Source organism: Aedes aegypti, chromosome 2 (assembly GCF_002204515.2).
Source record: "Aedes aegypti strain LVP_AGWG chromosome 2, AaegL5.0 Primary Assembly, whole genome shotgun sequence".
NCBI classification, from domain to species: Eukaryota; Metazoa; Arthropoda; class Insecta; order Diptera; family Culicidae; genus Aedes; species Aedes aegypti.
The window spans coordinates 213,099,108-213,123,145 of NC_035108.1; the positions used below are offsets into that span (position 1 = coordinate 213,099,108).

General features: G+C 35.5%; 1 protein-coding gene across 6 annotated transcripts in view; it reads right to left on the reverse strand.

The window, feature by feature from the left end:
* The window catches only part of LOC5576976 (semaphorin-1A), a 330,855-nt gene that overhangs the window by 59,400 nt on the left and 247,417 nt on the right, over nucleotides 1-24,038 (reverse strand). For 2 of the 6 annotated variants that reach the window (XM_021843902.1, XM_021843906.1), the window contains exons 1-2: nucleotides 16,213-17,035; nucleotides 3,084-3,116 (exon numbers count right to left, since the gene is read on the reverse strand). The gene's annotated coding sequence lies outside the window, so the exon portion shown is untranslated. Of the gene's footprint in view, nucleotides 1-3,083; nucleotides 3,117-15,828; nucleotides 15,862-16,146; nucleotides 17,036-24,038 lie in introns of those variants that run through there. The other 4 variants (XM_021843903.1, XM_021843907.1, XM_021843904.1 and 1 more) reach the window with 3 other exon arrangements.

Sequence of the window (24,038 nt, forward strand, 5' to 3'; positions counted from 1 at the left end):
ATTTGTTTGAAATAGTTGTGTAGAATTTGTTTGAAATAGTAGTGCATTACTAATACTGTCTAGTCGAAATGGTTTTGAATAATTTGTCATACAAGTGCTATTCTGATTACTATCGTCTTTTACGTAAGATTAGAGTCTTAAATGTCAAGTGTCGTCAAGTCTTAACAAAATTAGGCTGTTTAGTAGTAGTTCTAGTTAATTTCATTTTTTGTTGTTAAAAGTATTTATTGGTCATTACGTTCATATATCCTTAAAGAAAAAAGTGGCTTTCCTTGTCTGTTCAACAATTTTTCGAAACTAGCAAGTGTACCCTAATGATCGATCTCAGCGTCTTACTTTCCATAGTCATTTTTATAGTGAATATTGAAGAGTAAAGTTACCTTAGGCTTCTATTACAGTCTCCTACAAGATTCACTTTTCGGTGGCAAATGCAATGCTTCACAACGCCTACTTTCTACTTGTAAATTTTGCGAAAATGAAGCTGGAATTAGATTATTTATACCGCTGTTACAAAAGAGGTATTTCTTATTATGGCAATGTAAAAACCATATTAAAATAAGATTGTCGCCACTCATTTCTACTCAGTGAATCTACTAGTCATTTTCCTAAGAGTTCCTAAGTATTCCCTACGTCGTATATGATAACGATGTATCTAGCTAGCTAATAGTAAGAGTGGCTACGGATCATTCTGGTTAGCAAAAGGCAAACTGAACGTCACCAATAGTATTAATGTCCACTTCGAATAGATTAATTATTTGAAATGAGCATCAATTCTATCAATGACGCAGAATGTCCGTTGGATCACATCCGAGATATTATTGCGTCTATGCCATATGAATTATGACGCGGCTTTAAGCAAAAAATGCCAAAATGTGATACCACCACTACAGGTTACGCCTTTGGTTTCCATCATATGGGCTAATGGATTATGCCCTCCCATCGCGGCAAGGTCGCATAACCAAGGGGAGGGAATCGGTTTTTTGCACATCGTTCGACTAATATTGTACAATGTTGTGATGATAAAAATTCCCCAAAATAATACAATTTCACACGAATATGAAACAACGATTAGAACAGTCGATTTTTGGAGGTTATCAAAATCAATGATTGTTAGAAATTGGCTTGAAAATTCGATAATTTATATTTTTTTATTTTCAAAAAAGGCTTGTTCTTCAAAAGCATCATCAATCAGAAGCTTGATAGAAAAAATCAAGTTATTTTTTGAGCAACAATTTTACAGATATAATGAAATCATTTTTCCCGTATATGTTTAAAGAAAAATATTTTAAATTTGAAGGGAATTGATATAAGTAGAATTTTTTGGTTAAAAGTACGTCCTGACGGAAGTGCCAATATAGTATTAATATGAAACATAACTTACAACTTGATAGAATTACTTATTTAGTCCCCACGACACATTAAAAGCACAAAAGAAACACAATTGCTTTATTCTTAGAAGACCTATCAAGGTACATTGACAATCATCAAATGCCTGTAATCAAACACTGCTGTAATAAAATCAATTTTATTTTTCACATATTATTTTTATAATATGTTATTCTGAGATTACCAATTGAAAAGTTCGGAGAAAACCGTTTACAATTTGCTGTAGATCGATAAATATGAGTTCATGATTTTAAAAGTATTAGACTTTTTAGTAAAACTACCATAAACAGTAAAATTTATATTTAAGACTGTGGTTTAAACTCACGATTTAGCTCTCGTTTCTACAAATAAAGCTTCTTTAGTAAGCCAAACTAGTTTTGAACACGCTTTTTACTTTTCTCTTTTGCTGGGATTGAAAGGATGGTGTATCAGCAAATTTGGCCATAAATGGGTAAATCACTAAAGTTACCTAATGTCAGAGAATGGTAGAAAATAATTGATGTTTTTTAAAGCTATACCTTTAGTAGAACAATAAAGGAAACATATATACAATTTGTTCATAAAAATTATGATTTTTGTTTTGCGATAAATGATGTTAAACTTTGACAAACAGCTTTTCTTAGGAGTTTTTGGAAAAACTATTTAGCTCTTCAACCAAAAGCATTTTCTAAGATCTTATATTTTCATAGCATTGTAGAATAATAGTGCAACGATGCATAGAAGACCGGTTACGGTTTTATCAATAAATAAAAAAGGAAAAAGCATAAACAAAGTGTCCACTTTATAAAATGAACAGCGTTTTGTAACGTTATACATTATGTTCCCCTTTATGTTGGTCTGAATTTAAGCGCCATAGTCAACTGGTAAAAGCTCATTTGGCATTTGTCACCATTGTTCATTTTCGCCTTGTGCTGTATTGCAATTCGATACATGAAATGGTTCAATGTCTTACGACAGGATTATCATTAGTTTTTTTTTTTCATGGGAGCTACTGGGACAGGAGCAATGAGCAATACTTCCATAGATTACTGTAAATTGTTTGCATTCGTTTCATTGTTTGTTTGTGATTACAAAAAGTTTGATGACGTTGGTAATATTCAACTACAAAGGGCAAATCCAATTTCGGCTTCGTATATATCACGGAATTTCAACGTTACTCAACAGCTTTGAATTACAATGAATATGCGTATTCTCATTGAGCATATTCACGATGCATATTTGAACAAACAAAGTCAATAACTCGCGTGCAAATAAGCTGATTAGATTTGGATCAAATATATAGTTGAAGAATTACTAGAAAAAAGAAAAGCAAATAAGGCTGTCAGGATATTAAAGAGGGTGATATTCTAAAAAGCACTCTTAAAATAAAATCCTGCTTTTGGGATTGCTTTGTTAGTTGTTCCACAAACATTGTTTTTTTTTTTAATTTTTAATATTTTTTCGAACAAATCATGTTTTATAATTAGTGTAGCTGAAAGATCATTAAAAGATATGTTAAAAACTGAAATCAACTCAATTTTAACTAAAATGCAGATGGGACTGACTTGTGATTCACGGTATTATAAATGTTCGGAAATCTTACTTGTTGTTGATAAGCTTTATGAATATAACTCTACATGTATTTCTGTCCAGTGTCTATATGACCCCAATAGACAAAAGCGTCCGCATATAAAATCTATCACGGTTCATAAACTTACTGTAACGGCTGATTGGAATGGTGCTGGGGGTATCTGAAAAGAGAGAAATAATATCGAATGTTAGTTCTGTGTTTGATTGGAAAGACGACGAAAACTATTTCAAATATTTGTATACGAATAGCGGTGGCGGATTAGTTAGTTCAGCGGGACAGCTCAAGCCCAAGCGACATGAAACCGAATCCGCAGGAGAGACCGGCTGCAAGGCAGCAGGAACAAACGTCGTCGCTTCTAATGATGTGTTGAATCAAAATATGCACTTCGTTCCATTTGCTTCATCTACACATTTGGATATGGTTGCTCCCGAGTCGCCTGATGGTTTGGTTCGTGGCCCATCGAGAATGAACGACAACCGAAACTGGCTGTGTTATTTTTCATGGTTTTCTTCGCTGCAGTGTATTTCTTGAGGCGATGCCGCGGATCAAAGTTTTCTAATGCTCGGAGCACCTGGATAACTGCTGCTACTGCTAGGCAGGTGATGGTTTATTATTCGATCAGATTGTTGTCGAGCGTATAATGGTACAAAAATTAAGGGAAACCTCTCTATTTGTTCGTAGTTCAGCTTTTCTTTTCATCAGGCCTGTATTTGAGGAGGGAGGGTAAAATTTCCCTGGGCCCCTATTGAAGGGGGCCACGAGCAGTAAAAGTAAAACAAATTTTTGAGCATTATTTAATACCCCAAGCAACAACATGTTACGATTGAACCATGTATGTTAACTGATGTAGTTATGGCCAAATCTGATCTGTTTTGTACCCCTAAAACCTCCCTTGGTTGCGCCACTGTGTCGTTGGTATATTAGGCATTTCATGCTTTCTAGTTAATATATGTCTAATGATTCTTTTAAGGTAAAACATCTTAGAACTCAACTTACAATACTATATACAAACTTTAAGAGTTGGAATTGTTTGTAAGCTTGAGTTTAACGTTTTTTTTATTATACAGCATAACAAGCATACTTTTTCAATTTTGAAACCGTTTATTGTCCGGAAACATGCTAATCTATATAAATAAAAATGGAATGGTGTTTGTATGTCACGAAATGGCTTACGAACGGGTCAACGGATTTGAATGATTCCTTCTCCGTTTTGTTCGTTGAGGGTTCCGACGTGTTTGTGTGTATAAAAATCCCAGGATATTCACTGGGAAAGTTGAAAAAACGAGAGTGCACGGAACTGTCATTTTGTAAGGGACGATTCATAGCGTTTTTCAACAGCCTACTTGATGGCAAGACGAAGTTTGCCGGGACCACAAGTTTCAAATAAAATTAATTCTGGGATTGCTAAAATCCAGGTAAATGAACACCGATAGTATAGAATAAGAGCACCAATTTTCGACCTAGTATTAGCTTTCCATCCATAAGATTTTGGCCTACTTACAAATAAAAAATTAGTGCTTTTCTCCTACAACAGCATTTAACTCGAATTAATACAAGACGATAATAATGTGCCTATTAGGATAGTTTATTTTAACACAGATAAAATCAACTTGAAGAAATCTCAATTTAGTTGCATTCCTAATTGGTTCATTAGGATCTCCAGATGCTACTGTGAAAATTAGAGTGGAATCCGTCAACTCAAGCTCCTTCCTTAGAGTTGATGGTTTTCGCTCAAATTTTCACAAAAGCTTCTTGGACTCCTAGAAGCTAAGCAAAATTGGAGGATGTAACTTAAGATTTTTGTAGTCTGATCAATATGGGCCACCCTAGTGCACACAGGTTTTGATATTGTGTAGCTATTACGTTTTGTTACGTTTATAAAAGAAAAGGACTTCTCTTGTGTAATTGTGTTTCATTATTCTTCATAAGATGCAGACAATAAACTTAAGAAGAACAGTAAATGTTTAAAGGAAGGGAGGAGATGTTATGAAAGCCACAACACAAATTACATCATTTTGTTTTGAGAATATAAAGCATATACACTAGTACAAATCACCCTTTTAAAAATACAGAACAGCGCACAATGGACCGAATCGACAATTTAGCCGGAAAAAAGTGTTTTCTCTGTTCTCGTTGATTTTAGGCGTTCGATGTCTTCAGAGAAGTTATTCGTAATTGAGTTTTGCATCTTTTAAGAAGAAAATTTAAATAGGGTGGCCTTTATTTAAGTTAAAATTTTGACTTAAACTTGACTTATGAAATTTGTGGCTTTTAGAAAATGTTTTTTTGAACAACTTTGTCGAAGACACTTTTGATCTAACTCCTCTTTTATGCTAAATAAATTGATTTTGAAAGTTTTAACTTAGGGTGGGCCTAAAAAATCAGTTATTTTGGTCTAACTTTTTTATTTTCAGTTTTAAGTGAATGTGGTCTTCAGAAGAGTTGCAGAGGAAGTAACGATACACATTTTTGCTGAATATCGCAAGTTGTAATTCGTGTGATTTTGAAGTTATAAGCAAATTTAAGTGAAAAACTATGAAATTTTTAGATGCCCATAACTCATGGAGTTGGTTCGATAATTTTTTTCTTTTAGTGGCAATCGAAAGGCCATACAATAGGCAACTTTTGCTGCAAAAACTGCGAGAACGTAATTTTTGTAAATTGAGAAAATTCACTTCAAAAATACCCTTGAAAAACTCGAAATTCGCTTGTCACCATTCGATTGCCACTAAACGAAAAAAAAATATCGAACCAACTCCATGAGTTATGAGCATCTGAAAATTTCATAGTTTTTCACTTAAATTTGTTTATAATTTCAAAATCACAAGAATTACAAACTTGCGATGTTCAGCAAAAATGTGTATCGTTACTTCCTTTGCAACTCTTTTGAAGAACAAATTCACGTGAAACTGAAAATAAAAAAGTAAGACCAAAATAATTGATTTTTTGGGTTCACTCTAAGTTAAAACTTTCAAAATCAATTTACTTAGCTCAAATGAAGAGTTAGATCAAAAGTGTCTTCGACAAAGTTTTTCAGAATAACATTTCCTAAAAGTTTGCAGAAGAGCGCAGCCACAAATTTCATTGAACAAAAAAGTATGAGTCAAAATTTTAACTTAAATATTCAACTTTTTTCTTAAAAGAAGCAAACCTCAATTGCGAATAACTTCTCTGAAGACATCGAACGCCTAAAATCAACGAGAACAGAGAAAACACTTTTTTCCGGCTAAATTGTCGATTCGGTCCATTGTGCAGCGGCATCACACAAACTGAAATCTCAGCATAATGGTCGGCCCACAGTGTTGCCGAGATACGGATAATAATTAGAATTAACCGAGATTTAAGTTTCAGGAGCTTGCCGGAATCTCGGCAATAATTAGTTTTAAGCTGAGGTTTTCCGCTTCATGTTTGGTTACCGTGTGAAATTAGCAATTTCAAATGCCGAGCTCGCGAACAAATTTGAATGTGTATGAAAGCAACAAAATACTTAATTTTTTGAACAGCTTGGGCCGAAGCTGATAATAAAAAATAGTATAACATATGTAATAATAGCGTTATCCGACTAAGATTATGATCAGTGCGTCATAGTACATTAGGGACTGTCGATGTGATATTTTTTTTAATGCACCCCACTTTTCCCCTTCTTGTATTTTTTTTGTCTACACGCAGCGAACTGGACTGTCGAATTTCATACATTTTGTCTTATGAAAGGTGAAACGATTATTGCAATACGAACGCTTTATATATCATTTCAGCATCACTCCACATCAAGGCGTCGATAGGCGCGTGGTGTACGCTCGGGTCTATCGATCGCAAAGTTCTTGGTTCGTTTCTAGGTTGCCTCGAAAACTTTTTTTTGTTTTCAAATTCTGGTTTCATAAGGCAAATTTCTTGCGGCGTATTTTCATAAGGGGTTCCTATGTTTATCGATAGTCCATTTGCCTGAGTGTATACAAACGTTTTAAAATTTCTATGGGCCGTGGTCTCTGGCTAGCTCTCTCCTTCTATCCATAGATAACTAAGTGGTTTATGGACGGCCCTTAGATGATGTCTCGTTCCGTAAATGCCTTGGAGTTCATGCACAAATTATGTCACGCTCCTAGGAGGGGGGAGGGGTTCAAGCCAAGTGCGACAAGCCACCCAAACATTTCGGAGGACTCATACAAAAAACGTGACAAGGGGGGGGGGTGACGAAAAAAATTAAATTAAGCGTGACATAATTTGTGTACCATCCCCATAGAAGGCCTCCACAATAAATTCTACTTGTTCTTCAAAGACAGATATAGAATACTAAAGCGCTTATCAAAGTATTTTAAGTACAAAAAAACAGTCTACTTCGGCAGAATATAGGAGACAATTGCAGGCAAAATATTGTGTAATACCTTGCACATGGTACAAGTTGCCAATGAAATTACTCCAATGTTAACTTGATTGAAGACAATTATCAGTATGAAACTCCTTTCAAGATAATTATACCATGGTACATATACCACCAGTGTGTTATCAGTATGAAACAAGTGAATAAAGAGTTATGGAACAAGATGAAAGCTGAAACGAACTTTCTAACGCAAAGCTGACAAAGGATTACAAGACATTGAATACTGTCTGAAATGCATAAAATTAGGCTAAAAATGAGACAAGGGGCGCAAACATTATTTAAAATTATTTAAACGGCTTTTATGGACTCCATTCCGAATTTTTTTTCGCTTGGGATCCATAATAATTATTTGACAAATTAATATTTGTTGGGTGAATTAAGGCCGGTTTTCGGAATTCAAAGCGTTGTTATAAATAAAAACAATTCTTAGGTATGCACAAGAGCTAATATTTCTTTAGTAATGCTCATGATTATTTTCTCTTCTTGAACTGCCCAGAGACCCGGGATTTATCGAAAAGTTCGCTGAGAGATACGTCTGATTTTTTATCTGAGGATGTTCTAGAATTCACTTTAACTAATTAATTTCAAGCAATTTCTTAAATTTTCGAATGATATCTGCAGGAATCATCTCAGAAATTTAACAACAATTCAACCAGGAATTTTACCTAGAACATCTCCAAGCATTAATGTTAGCAGGGATTAGAATTCTAAGAAGTATTCTAAACATGTTTACAGAAATAGCTTAAAGTTGTTTTTAGGTAATAGCATAGGAGTTTCTTCAGGAATGATTTCTAGGGTTCCTTGAAGAAATTGGCAGAATATCTCAGATAATTGAAATTTCATGATGGATTTCTCTTATTTTCTGCCAAGCATTCAATATTGAATTCTTCTGAAGGATTTTTTTTTCTCTGCGATTTTACCAGACTTTTTTTTAAGAATTATATCTTCTACTTTTGTTGAAGTTCGTCGAGCACTTTTTGAATTCCTAAAAAAACATCTAGATATTTTCGTAATGTCTGGATGATGAAACTCATACAACAATAGTTGCCAGAAAAAAATTCGGGGGTTATGCCTCAGCAAACGGCTTGAGAAAATTCAAAGAATATTGAATTCATTCCTGATAAAACCACAAACAATCCAGAAAAGAATAGTTTTAAATAAAATCCCTGAACATAAACATGAGCATGGGCATAAATAATCGTACATTTTATAGTTGCTACTGCGTGATTAACCAGAACAATCAATGTTGCACCGAGATTCAATGAATGGGGCTTGGGATATGCTTACCATTCTCAATGTGCACAAATCGAGAGTTCAAAATTTAAAAGTCAATAACGGTGCAAGCCTTACGGTCATCAGGAAAGAGAAGAAATGTTAGTTAGATAACCATTGTTACTAGAGACCAAGTATACCTCTGTATCTCCACAGTTGTCATGGAAAGAATATTGGGTTAGTGGGATAAGGTAAGAATCTGGGAGTCACCTATGGTTGGCAATACGACCCATGGTATGTTAACGCCTAAACGAATTTGCAATCAAAAGATCAAATATTTCTAAACTGATTCACGATCCACGACACTTTTTCGCTACACGACGCACCTAATTAGTTTGGTCCTGATCCTATCATCCCCGCTGGTGTAAGCGACAAGATCAAAGGGTCAAATACACTGCCTACACTATTATGGGTCACCTTGTCACGATTATAAGTCACTCTGTTCCACACGCATTTCAAATGAAAATGATCCATGATAGTGGGTGACCCATGATAGTGTGACCACTGTACTACTCAATATCGAATGTTGAAATATTGGAGGAGCAAATTTCGAATAAAATTTTCTATAACTGTAGACAAAAATCGTTGCAATCTTCTATTGTTTTATCGAGACAAGATATGTTTTGTAAGATTAGGTTAAGTTAGGTTAGGTTAATCAATACTTGTTTTTTTTGCTGTTTCATCAGAAGGAGAATTCAATTCGCCTATAAAAAATCTGAATTACTACAGCAAATGAAATGTAACAAAGTTGTTAATAAAAACTGTATTAAAGTTTAGTTTAATTTATCAAATCTAGATGATAGTGTTGTCTGAAACAGGAATGTAGTAATGTTTGGAATGTACTATAAGGACAAATAAGAAAGGAAATTTAGAAATAACAACTTAGTGTAAATTCAAAATTCAGTTGAAAAAAATAGATGTTTGCTGACATTACGCATAGCAAAAGATAATAATGAGTAGAAAACATATGGCATAAAAAGTTTTACTCAAAATTCGATAAACATTAAATCAAAAAAAAAAAAAAAGAAAAATGTCATGATTTCTCATACAGCATAGTTAATCATCAGTATACCAAATAGATAGAGGTGCACTTATAAGCACCGCTCTACCTCCAGTAGACTTCCACGCGGAGAAAAAAAAACAACTCACGGTAAGACAACTCGTTCAACTTCACAGCACGCGATCTTCATCTGGTTTTGGTCGCGTCAAAACAAACATGCGTTTTGACACACTTCGAACAGACTCTTGGCCCTGCGCTCGGCGGAGGTGTAAAACGTTAAGCTTGGCGCGCTTATTTGTCCCATGAATTATTGAAACAACTGCTTCCCATGCACTCACATCCGTCAAAGAGCATTTGCACTGTAGGATGAATGCTGACTGCTAGAAAGTAAACGTTTTCTGACTCGGCGCTTAATTCATCTTTTGCGCCAAAGTAGCAATTTCCGGATGTTAATGATCGACTTTTTATGTGTTTCTGGGCCAACTGCTAAGCAGGGTTGTTAGAGTGTGAATGGGACAACAGAAATGCGACAACTTTTCACCGAGCCTTCTCCGGCTACCCGTAGATGTCGATGAGAATCCAGTAAGTCTAGTTTTACCACGCAATTCGCAGCCAACCGCAGATCCGTCAGAGTTCATTTAGCGTTTCGTCGCGCCTCGTTTAGCTAAAACACTTCTCTTTCTTCACTCATCTCAGTCTCCTCTCGGTCTGATTCCAGTCGATTGCGAGAAAGGTATTAATTGAATGATTAAGTTGTTGCAATTGTGGCATGTACGATTTGCTGGAGCTTCTCCTCGAGTCGAGTTAAGTGCGCCCCAATTGCTGCCATCAAATTTGTAATTGCTCTGCCCTACTGCACTGGGTTGCGGTTGGGTTGGCATTTGAAGAATTCTGTTCGATTGCGTGAGTATGCTGTAACATCGAGTGTCTAATTAGATGTCCCGCTCAAGTGCCCAATGCGCTGTCAAGAGTCAAGATATGGCACAGATGCGATCTGACGCGCCATTATGCCGCACTTGGAAGGTTGATAGCCCTTGGGAGATGTGAGAAGTTAAGTCACTCAATATCGCTTACTCGGCAATGAATGCTGATTAGGGTGTGGTTAATTTTTCAAATGTTCTTAAAGCCAAAAATTCGTGCGCTCTTGTGAATACAAATCACATGAAAATTACCAAGGTTGAGAGTTGGCTCAAACTACTGGAATAATAATTTTCTAGTTATAAACTATGGCTTTTAGCGAAATTTACATAACTTTCGCTTGCGCCAATTCAAACTTTGAGGCTTCTCTTAATATGTCATTAAGAAGAGCACACGAAATTTTGGTTTTCACTACTTTCAAAAAATAATCCTCACCCTAATGCCGATAGCCAGGATGGTGCAATATGGCAACTGTAAACGATTACAACAGGGCACACTGAATAACAATGTTCCGCCGAAATCAACCATCAGATAAGTGCGTGCACGCGACCAGAATATCAAGTTACGCGCAGTGGAAGCTGTGCGTTTGTATTGCCGCACCTATCGGTTCATATATGTACCTCTAGCACACTTCAAGGTTCACGAGGAAGATAATCAATACGGCGAGTCGCCCTCTCTGAACATCCCAGCCGAGTGATCAAGCTGTACACAGAATAACGATGATGGATGGAATGGGTGCAGCTTGCCTGCAAAACGGTGCAGATGTCAAGCGTTCAAACGCCTGGTCTCATAAAAATAAGTCAATTTCGGCAATACATGGCGTGTGCCACGCGTCGCCGCCAGGTGCTGCACTCGAAATTACATACAGTACGTGTTGTGACCATAGAATTTTAATAATGTATTCTGAGGTGTGGGTATATCATTAAGTGTTTCGCTGCTGCAGCATGGGATATTATTCGGGATACAAGGAGAAAACGCACATTTGCGTTTCCAGACAGTATGGCCTTAAAGTAACATCCACATACAGTGCCCTTAAATTGAGAAGTAACGAGCGCTAGGTTAATGAAAAAAATCAAAATCAAATGATTCGCAATTTTAAGTAAGTCTGAACTTTTAAGTGGACGCTTGTCAACTGATATGAACAATATAAATATATCATATGCCTAAATTGGATGAAATTCTCTAAAAGACTCCAAAAGATTCTAGTTGCAATGTTCGAATTAATGTGTAATTATACATAAGTATAAGCACTTTTCATAATATTTAAATAAATTTAAGATTTTTTTATTTCAAAACTATGTCACATGCGCTAATAACAAGAATAAGAGTGATATCATTCTTGTTATATATTATTTCTTCAAATTTGTGTATTACGTTTTTACTGGTGATTCACTTACCCCATCATGGTGGATCCTTTGGAACAAATTTTCAAATCTCGCGTACTCAAAGTATACTCAAAGTAATTAAAAAACAAACTCAAGATACTGTGGGATTTCGTTTTTGGCAACAAAGTCGAAATTTTCAGTTTCCAAAAACGGAACCATGCCAAAATTGGAACCCATCCGATCCCATCCAAAAAAAGGATCTTTAGCCAAATTCTGACCAGACTTCAGAACGGTCCACTTCGAATCAGATTTCCGTAAAATAGGGCTATGCTATGAATCCATAGATCGATCATGTGACAGACTTTTCCCTTAGCGAAACTTACATTTTGCGTCCTATTTGTTTGTCATTGATGGTTTTTGTCGACCAAATCTTCTGAAACTCGTTAGTTTTATGCACCAATATGCTAAAAGTATTGGAGAATTTTCTCAGAAACCCACCTAAAGACGAACAGCTCAAAGCTGTCAAAAATATAACAAGTCACCCTACTTTTTATTGCTCAGAAACCCTATGTATGCATGGGAAATGTAAAAATAACAATCGTATAAGTTACCACTATTCAAGAACTGAGCAATATCTCAACACTATGAAATACAAGACACCTCATTAGGATCTATAAAAAAACGCTTTGGATGATTTTTGTAATTCAATGAACATAAAAAGTCAACATCCCGTTTTCAACCCCAAGAGTCCAGATTCTTCAGACGATTGTTAAGAATCCACAGGATCTAGCCTGGAATTCTCAGGATTCAGATATGAATAGGCATTTGTTCAAAAGTTCGCTAGGAGTTTTAACGATATCGCTAAGAGTTTTAATATTCCGCTGCGATATTGATGAAAATACTTAAGTCTTCGACAACAACTTTCCAGACTACCGCTAACAACTCCCAAATTCCGCTGGAAACATATGCAGAATCCTGAAGATTTTGCCAGAATTTCTCAAAATACCGTTAAAAATCCACAGTATTCAGCTAAGAATTTACATCACGTCATCGGAATCTTAGGAATTCACTAGGAATCGCCAAATTTTAGTGCCCAATTATACATTCTCAGGATTCCGCGAGAAACTCTTAATGTGCGCTAGGAATACCCAGATTCCGCTAAGTATCCGCAAGAATCCGCTGAAAATTCTCAGAAGCTCACTATAAAAAGATAGGATCCCGTCTTAAAGAATCTTCAGGATCTATTTATTACACCCCAAGATCAAGCTATGGGTCTTGTAAGGAACAAAAGGGAAGCTAGCTCTATTTAATAAAAATAATAAATTAACATACACACTCATTCAACAGACAAGTAGCTAAAACACACTCAATCATATTGATCGCACACTGCAATGGTATTATTAAGAATGAAGTGTACCGTAAGTTGGGATGAAGTTGATCACTTTTGAGCGATTCTGCTGTGTAATACCTGGTAGGATGAATACACGCATTGTCCAAATATTTTTAAAACATGTACTGTTTGGATGTTTAAAGGGCGAACTCGAAATTATTGCGACACGGAATATGTCATGCCAATTTTCTTATTATGTTTAGAATCAAACCAAAATTTTAAGGTAGTTTTATACATATATTTACTTCAAAAATCAAAAGAAAAGTTAATCGATGGAGCCTTGAGTGTAAAATTGAAGGCATTTTCGCTTGATGCCATCCATCAAAGTCTTTAAAATGTCATCCGTTACCAGTTTCTCAGTTTTCTTCAATTTTCTTAACATGCCCTTCTCGTCTTTGACTGTCTTCTTGCTCTTCCGAAGTTCCCGCTTCATTATTGCCCAGTACTGCTCCACCGGGCGCTGCTCCGGACAGTTTGGCGGATTCATGTCCTTTGGAACAAAATGGACAGAATTGGCCTCATACCACTCCTGGATACTTTTAAAATAGTAGCATGATGTTAAATTTGGCTAAAATAGCGGAGCTTCGTCGTGCTGCTGCAAGAACGACAAAAGGCGCTTCCTATAAAATCTATTTTCCATGGTATAATTAACTTGAATGACAAACCGAATTTAGGAAGATCAAGGGTAGCTATCAGATAATGCGGCATCACATAAATTATGATAGTTGAAATCGGATCATAGGTCTCTAATCAACCTATACATGAGGGTACAGAAATGATCAACTTCCCGGTAGTTGAGACTGTGCTCGTATTTTCTATGTTGTTGCTTATGAACAGCGTACAGTAGAAGCTAGTGCATCATCTCTAGCTACTGTCCGATTTATGGATTACATGTTGGCGTTCTTGTTATTTGTTTAATAACGCAATGTTTTTTCATAAAATTCCATATGTAGTTAAGAGACGACTTTTTGATTGATTTGTTACTATTATTGCGGTATGGTGTTACATGCGCAATGCATGTAGTTTCACAGTAAAAAAAAACTGCCAGCAGACTCAAGTGGGCTGGTAACACAGTGTGAATGCCTAAGAAAATATGTTGGAACTCAAGTAGATATGCTTACAGAGATTAATGACTTCATGAAACGTTGCTGACACATGACCACATTGAATCAAATAAGCGCGTACGGGAGCCACAGCAGAAGGAATATCGAAGAAGATGGAGCTCTGGAATGCGATAGGCAAGAAGCTAACCTGTTGTTCAAATGACTAAAATAAAAGACGCAATGATATTATCAAAAATGTGCAAATTTTAATGATATTCAAAAATGTTGCCATAAACGGATCCATTTTGTTGCCAAAATCGGGTGGTGCCAAAAATGGAGCATGTCAAAAACGGAATCCCACTGTATTACGATTTGAAGTATTAGGAGATGGATTCTGCATTGTAATTTAAATATAAATTTACTTGGAAATAGTTCTAATCCTAACAAACACGAGGTGCTGTATATCTCTAGTTTTACATGGGAGTAACACAACTTTCAAGTTATCAAAGTGTCGAGATAAAAGATTGAAAAAAAAGAAGCGATCTACATAGCACAGACAAACAGACGTCTCATAGCTGTTCATCGACCAACTTTTTAACGATCAATTCGAATATATGGTAGGTGGTCACCCGCAGCGCTCGCGTCGTTTTTGTTTGTGTTTGACGTTTACACACTACCGCCAACTGTTGGTCCATCGGCTAACTACAGTGTTTTTAGCATTGGACATACATGTTTTCGCGATCATGATTTTAATCACGATTTGTTCTAATTGCTACGTCTGTTTCTCTGTGTACATAGCATAGCATATGTAGGATAGATCCAACCAAATTCTTGCTCCAGAATAGGAGTTTCATAACAGCATTGGGTAGCTTCAACTACTCACAATCCAACAAACAGAAAAAGTAGAACATTCTATCCTCTTTTCTTTCTTGGACAATTGCGTGCAAAACGGGCTTTCTTCGCAAATCCAATGGTTTTTCGTTTTATCTAGCAGCCGCTCTTGTTGCACAAGAATACTATCTTAATTTCATTATTTTTAAAGCAATCTAAATAACCTCAGTTATTTGGATTGAGTTGTTTTCCGCAACTACTAAATTTGGTAGAAATAACAAACACACTTCTGTTCTATGCATATTTGTAACGAGATTTATGAGGTTTAAACCTGTAATCATACTTAAAACTGTAGCTTACTGATGGTAGTTCAATTTAAAGAACAATTATTTTATTGTGAGATAATGCAAGACGTTAAACGTGTCACAATTTATTATGTGAGTAGAAAATATCACTGAAATGACAACTGTTCATGAAGCACATGGTAATAAAAATTGTAATATTTTTTGTACTAAATACATTCCGTATCTGAAGTATTGAATCTTTAATTTTTTAGAAGAATACCCCTTTGATTTTTTTCTTTAATAAGCTATGACGGAAGGACCCAATAACCCCGCATTCTCAATTGCCACGCGGTGCCTTATAGAAGCTTTAGTCATTTACGCGCTATGTGTAACGAGCTGTCCTGGCTTCATATAACATAGGTTTGTCCTACCTGCCAATTAAGAAGGCATGAATGTGATTCACAAAACAACATAAGCGTAGCGATGATACTGATCCGATGATTCATTCTCATGTTGAGTAAATACCTTTATGATTCATGCCCCGAAAACAAAGGTTTTTTTTTCCTCCTTGAGAAATCACTCTGAATATTACATCCCATTTGTATCACGAGAGCAACATTTAAAACGAATGAAGGTAACACTAACTAGGTTGATTTTCATATCACTCATGTAATTTAATACCACAACGATTCAACTAAGTTATATCTTCAGTAAATACCCAAATGCAGATGTTGCAAAATAGTGCGTACCATACATAGAAGCAAACACGCTCCGAACAAAGATGAATAACGACTCGACTTATCAGCACAACTCACTTGGACAGATGCTGTCTTGCTGACAAGTCCGCTACTGCTCTACGTGCGCCACCATGCGTGTGTATCTCCAAATTAAGAAAGCTGGCTCTTATTTCGTTTACAAGCTCACTCATTCTTACGACGGGTACAAATCCGCTATTCTTCTGTTTGGCGGAGAATCGTGATTGTATCAAAACACCGTTCCACTCACACTTCAGCTCACGCAACTCAACGAAACGTGGCGATGTAAACGAACTGATTTATTATCACAAATTGGATTAAACTCCCATTATCATCCACTCTTGCTGTCGTTGATCACTCTCGGTACACGCACTCAATCAACACTTTTAATATAAAAATCACTTTCGCACTCGCACATCCTATTATTTTGTAGGACATGGGCTCTTTGATGGTCGCAGTAGGCCAAACGGCTAAACACATTTTCCACGACGAAATAATATTGTCATGGCTGCCTGCTTAGTTTCGCCAGCCAGTGTGGCGGCAAGTGTAATCATGGTTCAAGCTACTAAGGTCACTACGATCGGTAGATTACACAAAACTTCAAGAGAGGGTTAAAGGCACCCACGGTGTGACCAACTGACCACAAATGTAAGCGTGTAGGAACGCATCGATCAATCTCACGGCAATTTTTCAGTTGTTTTAAACAGCCTTCACGTTTGGTTTTAATGTACGTCCCAAAAACCAAGCTCAAATCAATCAACACTTCACTTTCCTTAACCGAACGACGACGACGATGATCAGAATATTGCGCGCGCGCTCCGATCGCGGGAAAAGACACCACCGAGCTGTCTATTGTCACCACGGCTAAACTAGCACTGACTGGAGAGGAGTTGACGCAGTTTGTTATTCGCCGTGTGGTCGCTCGATCGGCAGCAAGCAAGCAAGCAGCAGTCAAGGCGAAGTTGAACGAGTTGGTCGAAAACCTGCTTTGGGACGGGCTTCACCGCGCCGCACACACCGCTGGTCCCTGTATAGCAGAGGTTCCTAAACTTTTTGAGATCGTGGCGTTCTTCTTCAGGCATAATTTAAAATTATATTTTTCAATAATTTCTCCAATTACAAATTATTTTCCGAATTTAAGTAAAACTTTTACCGATCTCATTGAATGTTGACCAAATCTTGGGAACATTCGCTGAACTCTCGGGTAAAAATTTTGTTTACCAATATCTTGGTAAATAAAATATCGACATTTGATTTTGAAAATGTTCAAACTCTTAGCTGTTGGGTTTTCGGCGAATATTTTGCTGAGTGTGTACAACTGGTCGGTGTTCAGACAGACTGGACCAAGAGTTTTTCAATACTTTCAGGAAAATGTAACCCAGGTATTGGAAATATCAAAATATTTGCATTATTTGCTGTGATAATGGAACTTATCTATTTGATGATTCAGCTGTATTAAAATAGCATTGAAAAATGCAGAATTGATGGAGTTCTTTACGTATATTTAGAGCGCTAAAATATCATCTATTCCGGTCTGTCTGAACACCGACCAACTTTGCTAAAGATATCACGAAGCTATTCCTTCAATTTTTTGAGTTGTATCAATAATATAATAATATTAATAATCAAAATTGTCAAAAATCCACTTTCATCAAACCGTAATTGCTTTCGAACTTGTTATTGGGAAAATTACCCAAAATATATTTTGAAATTCAAGTTATGTCTGATGAACTGTGAATATTTCATTCAAATAACTCAGATTTAATTCTCTTAAGTTGAACATTTTATATGGAAAATGAAAAAGGTGCAAATGTACTTTCTAATATTGTATAACTGTAAGTTTTCTCTTGTACCGTTTTGAATCATATTACAGACACTTAAGGCCGCAGCGAAGAATAACTCATCGAAAAGCATATGAATTTAACATTTCGTATGATACCTCAGCGTTATCAAGATATAAAAACACTTAACTTTCGAATGGTGGGTGAAGATTCGGATTCTACAACTTGTTGGTGATGACCAATCGATCAGGTTTTCAGCTCAAATGGATGTTCTTTTCTCCAGATTTGCGCACTTGAAAATCTGAGGTTAGGCTTCGGTCAATCTTCATCTTAACTAAAAAGAAATGTGTGACATTTTTATGGTTCTTATTCCGAATCTAGACGCAACCTCAGTTGTTCGTTATATTATGGACATTCTGATTCACTTGTCTTCCGATGTTGCATAATTGTTTTACAAGTTTTCAAAAAACTCTTTTATTTTTATGATATGTGTCGATTTTTATTATTGATCATCTGGATCCCCAAGGTATTTCATTATAACCTTGGGGGACCAATACTTAGCCGTAAGTATATCAGGCTTCGAAGTTTTTCTCATGTTCAATTATATGATTCTCGAAACAATACATTGATGAGAGTCTGTTGTTAAAAAAAAAAAAAACAAAGCCTGTCGGTGCAAACTTTTTTGAGTAATAAGCATGTATATTTCTGGTAACTTCCTGGCCGTATAAACTGCCGTGAATCGAAAGCCAGTCCCATCTGCATTCTCGTCAAAATTAAGTTGAGTTCAGTTTTCAACATATCTTCCAAAGCTTTTTCAGCTGCCCTAATGAGATAATAATATTTGTTCGAATATAGGAAAATATAGGAAAAACAGCAAGTCTAGTTATCACATAATGAAAACTAACCGCATATCAGTCCCACTATAGATTTTCGCACCCTGTAACACAAAAATGAACCGTGTTTCGATCATTTGAACAACAGAAAAGTTTTTTGAGAACAAGTGATGATCGCTATTTGAGTATTTTTTTTTTGGTTAGAAAATGATTTTTGCAGTAGAGGGGTTAATTAAACTCATCGAGCAGTTAGAAAAACGCATAAGATCTAAGAATTTTCGAAGATTGTTTTGGAAAATTGCCTTTAAGCTTTAAATGCTAAATGCTTTTGATTAACATTAAACGAGCCTGAAAATTGGGAACTTTTAAACGGAAGTTTGGAAACATTTCATATTAAAAGTTGTTCATACAAAGTAGAGTGTCCAGAATTTCAAGCTGTCCGAAATTTGAATTATAATGAACGATATTTTGATATCTATCATCTTTACAAAAAGTAAGGGGCGGTCCATTTATTACGTAAAACAACTTTCGAGGTTTTTCAACCCATGGTAAAAAGTTTTTTAGGAAAGGCCGCGAACGATCGTGTTTTGTTTTGCTTGCCACACTTTTTTCGTGCTCACGTTTTTCGCGATTTTACCGATGATTTAACTGGTGCTACGCCATTCGGATTGTAGTTCAGAAGTGAATATTGAAAAAAACCTTTGTTCTTCTTAGCTCAAATTTAAAAATTATAGTTATCTTTGAAATCTTTGTTTTTTTTCAAAAATATTGGGATGTTTAACTGAGAGTGTTGCTTCAAAAATCAATGAACAATAACAGCTGAAGTTTTTATTTTCTCATTCAATCAGTGAACAAAACGAAAATATACATCTGCCTTTTAAATTGAGAAAAATATATCAATTTAGTCATATTCAAACTTAACATTTGGTATTGTTTGTTGAACAATTATCGAAGAAAATTTATGCATGCTGTTTCAAAGATTTTTATTTTTATTTTTAAAACAAGTACTAGCATACTAGCTATCGATTGCAGTTGATAGATTGCCAGAAGATGTATTTTGAATGGATATATAATTTTTCATATGCTTGAAAGTCTGTTTTCTGTTTTGGGGTGCATAACTAAACAAAATTGAATGATTTACGAATATTTATAGGGCATTGCATACCTTTAGACGTTTACCGTTGTATGGAAATTTCTGACTTAGATTGCAAAAATGGTCCCAGTGTGTAAAAATGGTTCTCGCTAAGAGATTTGAGATCATATTCAAGTTCTATTATAACTAAGCTATCAAATAAAAGTGACGAACTATTCAAAACTACATCAAATAATGAGTATAGAACAGGTTGTTCGTAAATGTTTGCTAAAGTTGCATCAATTGTTGGATGCTACTCCAGTATCGCCATATCAGCTGCAATTACACAAGAAATCAACTAGATGACTGCTTGAGATTAACAGACACCCTCAGTGTATATGGTGATCTTCTATTTTTAGGCAACAATGGCACCTGCCACGTTAGAATGCAGATCAATGTGGAAAGGGGGAGGAATTGATGTTGCACTTTTACTGGCCCACTGTAGACCGTGGAGTCCGACTGTATCTACGCCAGTTCATGCGGGAATGCATGGATTGGGGGAAAAGACATGATAGAGAGGTTTGCTTTTGTGGTTAGCAGACTGCCTAAGTATCAGGCGTAAGGAAAGGCATGCTATAATGATGGAAGAATGGAAGCGTAAGGGAAACGGTTCCTTGTCCGTCTCTGGTTCTAGCGTTAGCTATGAACGAATAGTTTGAGTGTGATACATTAAGAATGGAAGACAGAAGTAAGTGAGAGATACAACTACAAAGTACGAGGAAAGGAACGGGCCTGAGATTGAACTTATGATCTTCTGCTTATGAAGCAGAAGCGGTACCCATAAGACCACCAACCCCGTCATTGCATCAATTTTTAATAAGCGTATATTAAGTTGTGACATGACATGAAGAATCACACTAATATTCGTTACTTTTGCATTCGTTTTGCTTAACTGATAAACAGATATTATCTTATTTCGTTTTGTATGTGGTGGGTCCTACACTATCAAAGTTACCCGCATTATCAAAGTTACCCCGTTTTACGGTACAAAAGATACCATAAGGCAGCATGCAAGATAAACGTATATTGCCTCCACCGTTGTACTCATATATTTTACGATATATGATCATGTGTTTACTGAGAAACGTGCAATTTAAGTTTTTTTTTAAATGAATCATGAGTGGGTTAAAAATTATAGAGCTTATGCTCTGATAAATATACCATCAGCAATCATCAAAAACTAAAAACCAGTTTTTTCGTTCAAATGTGTTCCTTATAAAAAAAAGATAGCAAATGCAATGCAATGATTGAACACTGCTTCTAATTTTAGCCAAATTTGTAAAAAAAATATTGGTTTCTAACGTAAAACTAACCAGAAACTAGAATATTTCTAGAAAATTTCGAGAATGAATATGAAGTACAGATATGTGAAAGCATGCAAAAATATAATCTGGCGAAAATACTTAGTTATTGAAAAAACTTGCCAAAACTTGAAAAAGAAATTATTTGATAGGCTTCAAAAACCTGAGCTACTAAACAGAACTTTCCAAAAATACACATGAATTCGATTTTGTTTGCTCATTTTCATACACGGAAAACAGTTTGTCTATGTTCAGTTTAATATATTGTTAATTTCTTTTATTTACCCAAAAAACAATTGTTCCGAAGTAAAATCAACGCACTCTTACACTAAATTTGCTATCAAATCCAATTCACACACTTCGTTGATTTAGCTATCCACTTGTACTTACTTCAATTATTACATTGGAAATTACCAATATTGGAGAACATTCATATATTTTGACTTCAAGTTATTTCAAATCAAATTACGAGAGTTATGCAACATTCAACACAGACATATGTGTTTTTGACCCATTCTCACCCCCGACAATGGTATGCTCAAAAGTCTATTTATTTCTTATTCTGATTGTAACGATTGATCTTTTAAGTCAGCAACGAATTTTTAAAATATGTTGATAAATTGAAACAAAATGTTGTTCACTACATTGCAAAATATCATTTATTCAATTGAATTTTTATTGTACTAAAACAAATGAGACTCAATGTGACCAAAAAAACGTTTTTTCGTTGTGCTTAGAGTGACTGAGTGATTTTCGCTGAGACCTGCCCAATATTTTCACTTGGTCTTCCAAAATGTTCAAATTTATGCTCATTTGAAAACTTATGTCGAGTAAATACAAAAATCTGCATTTGGTTGGTCAAACTGATGCACCCCTCGGTAGTTATACATAAAAAAGTTTCAGAGAATCCCTCGATTTTCGACAATTCTTGACTCACTCAAACCGCCATAACTTAGCAATTTGTTCAACAACCCCATCACAATAACATGGTTTCGGAAAAGAAAACATAGGAGCTTCATTTACAAAAAAAAATATGTTTGACGGCCATATTTAATTTGGCTGCACTTTTGGATTTTATCGAAACTACTTAATTTTCATGGTGATCGAAACCACCGATGTTAAACGACATTCGAAGATTTGTTAATGTTTGTAACGCTCTGCCTGGCCTCCACCACCTCGTGACATTATTTGCGTATGACCTCTATGAAGTATCTAAACTGAGAACAATAAAGTATGTGAAGCCGATACCAAAATGAATGATCATTGCAAGAAAAAACTATAATTATCTACTAGGAGGGGGGTCATATTTTGTTACTCTCCCTCTGTTTGCACCCCCTCCCTTCTAGCGCCAATGTTTATAACATCTTATGTAAAACATCGTAGAGAGATTGTTTTACAATTCAAATACATCGCAGCAAGTGTAAATCGCTATCGCCCTGTTACATGCAAATTGCGCCGATAGGGAATGTTTTACAAAATCGTACATAAATTTTGATTAAAATATACACATAGCTCTGTTTTTTTTTTTCATTTTCTGTCTAAAACTAGTTCAGCTTTCCAATGATGCAAAAACTTGATATTATGAACGGAATTCTAATTTAGTTGTAATTCAATTTGCGATTCACTAGGGCGCCGCGGCACACAGCTTGAGAACTACTGCTGTATAGGTATAAGGCAGGTACCGACCGTCTCGTCGTCGTCGTCGTCGTCCTATGCGAAGCGTAATAAAAACAGAGAATTAAAATAAATCCCCAATGTGAGATGCGATCGGTGCAGGTGGCGAAGGCGGCTTCTTGTGAGCACGCTCTCGCACTCGCTTGAATATGGGTTTTCGCACAGCAGTTCGGAATAAATATTCAAGATCGGCGAAATCGCAAACATGTTAAAGCGTTGCGTTGGGTACCAGAGTAGCGTAAGTATTGAACAACTGAAGAAACTTTAGAATGTTTGACTTTTTTATTTCTGTTATAGCGGTTTTACCTAAGTGATTTTTTTTGTGAAATTTCAAGAATTAACATTATTTAAAATATTGAAGAAATATTATTAATATTATGTTATCGAAGGATCATTTTTGTAATGAACTTTTATATTTTGAGATAAATTGTTTATATTTGAACTTGTGGTTAGGAAAAATATTAAAAAATATAAATTGAAATTCAAGTTCATGATAATCAGTTCGTAAATAATTGATTAGTAGATAATTTCGAATGCATCGAATTCGAAAAACTTACGAATGTATTGTCCAATACTGAACGTGTAAGAATTACTTTGCTGAATTTCCATAATGTTTGAGTTTTAATCAATGTATCAATCTACATGTACCTATCAATGAGCATAGAAGCAATGAAAGTTTCTGTAGAACTGATAAATTGAAGGATTTCTATGGATTTATGTAATCCGTAGATAAAATCCACATAAATCGATTGTTACCACGAAAATGTTAATGTTTTATTTTTTTAACCATATTGTGCAATTTTTCAAATGATTTCTGCAAATTCTGCAATTGGTTTATGTGCTGAATCAAGGTATATTTTCTGCAAATCTATCTTCCTGCCCTGGAATGTCGTAGAATGTTCAAACTGTTGCTTGTGTTTATGTATTTGTTCAAAGCCATCACTTAAACAATAGTTTTTTAGGATTATAATTTTAGAAATTGCTATAGGAAACAATTATTGAATTTTCGTGAATAAACAATAAACAACTAGAACTCTCTGATTATTGGCAACCCATTAAATACATCCATCGCAAAATATTGCGCACCATACGCCTTACCAGAATAAATCAGAAAGTGTACGCCTTCAATCACTTGACTTATCTCATCTAACAATTACCTACTATA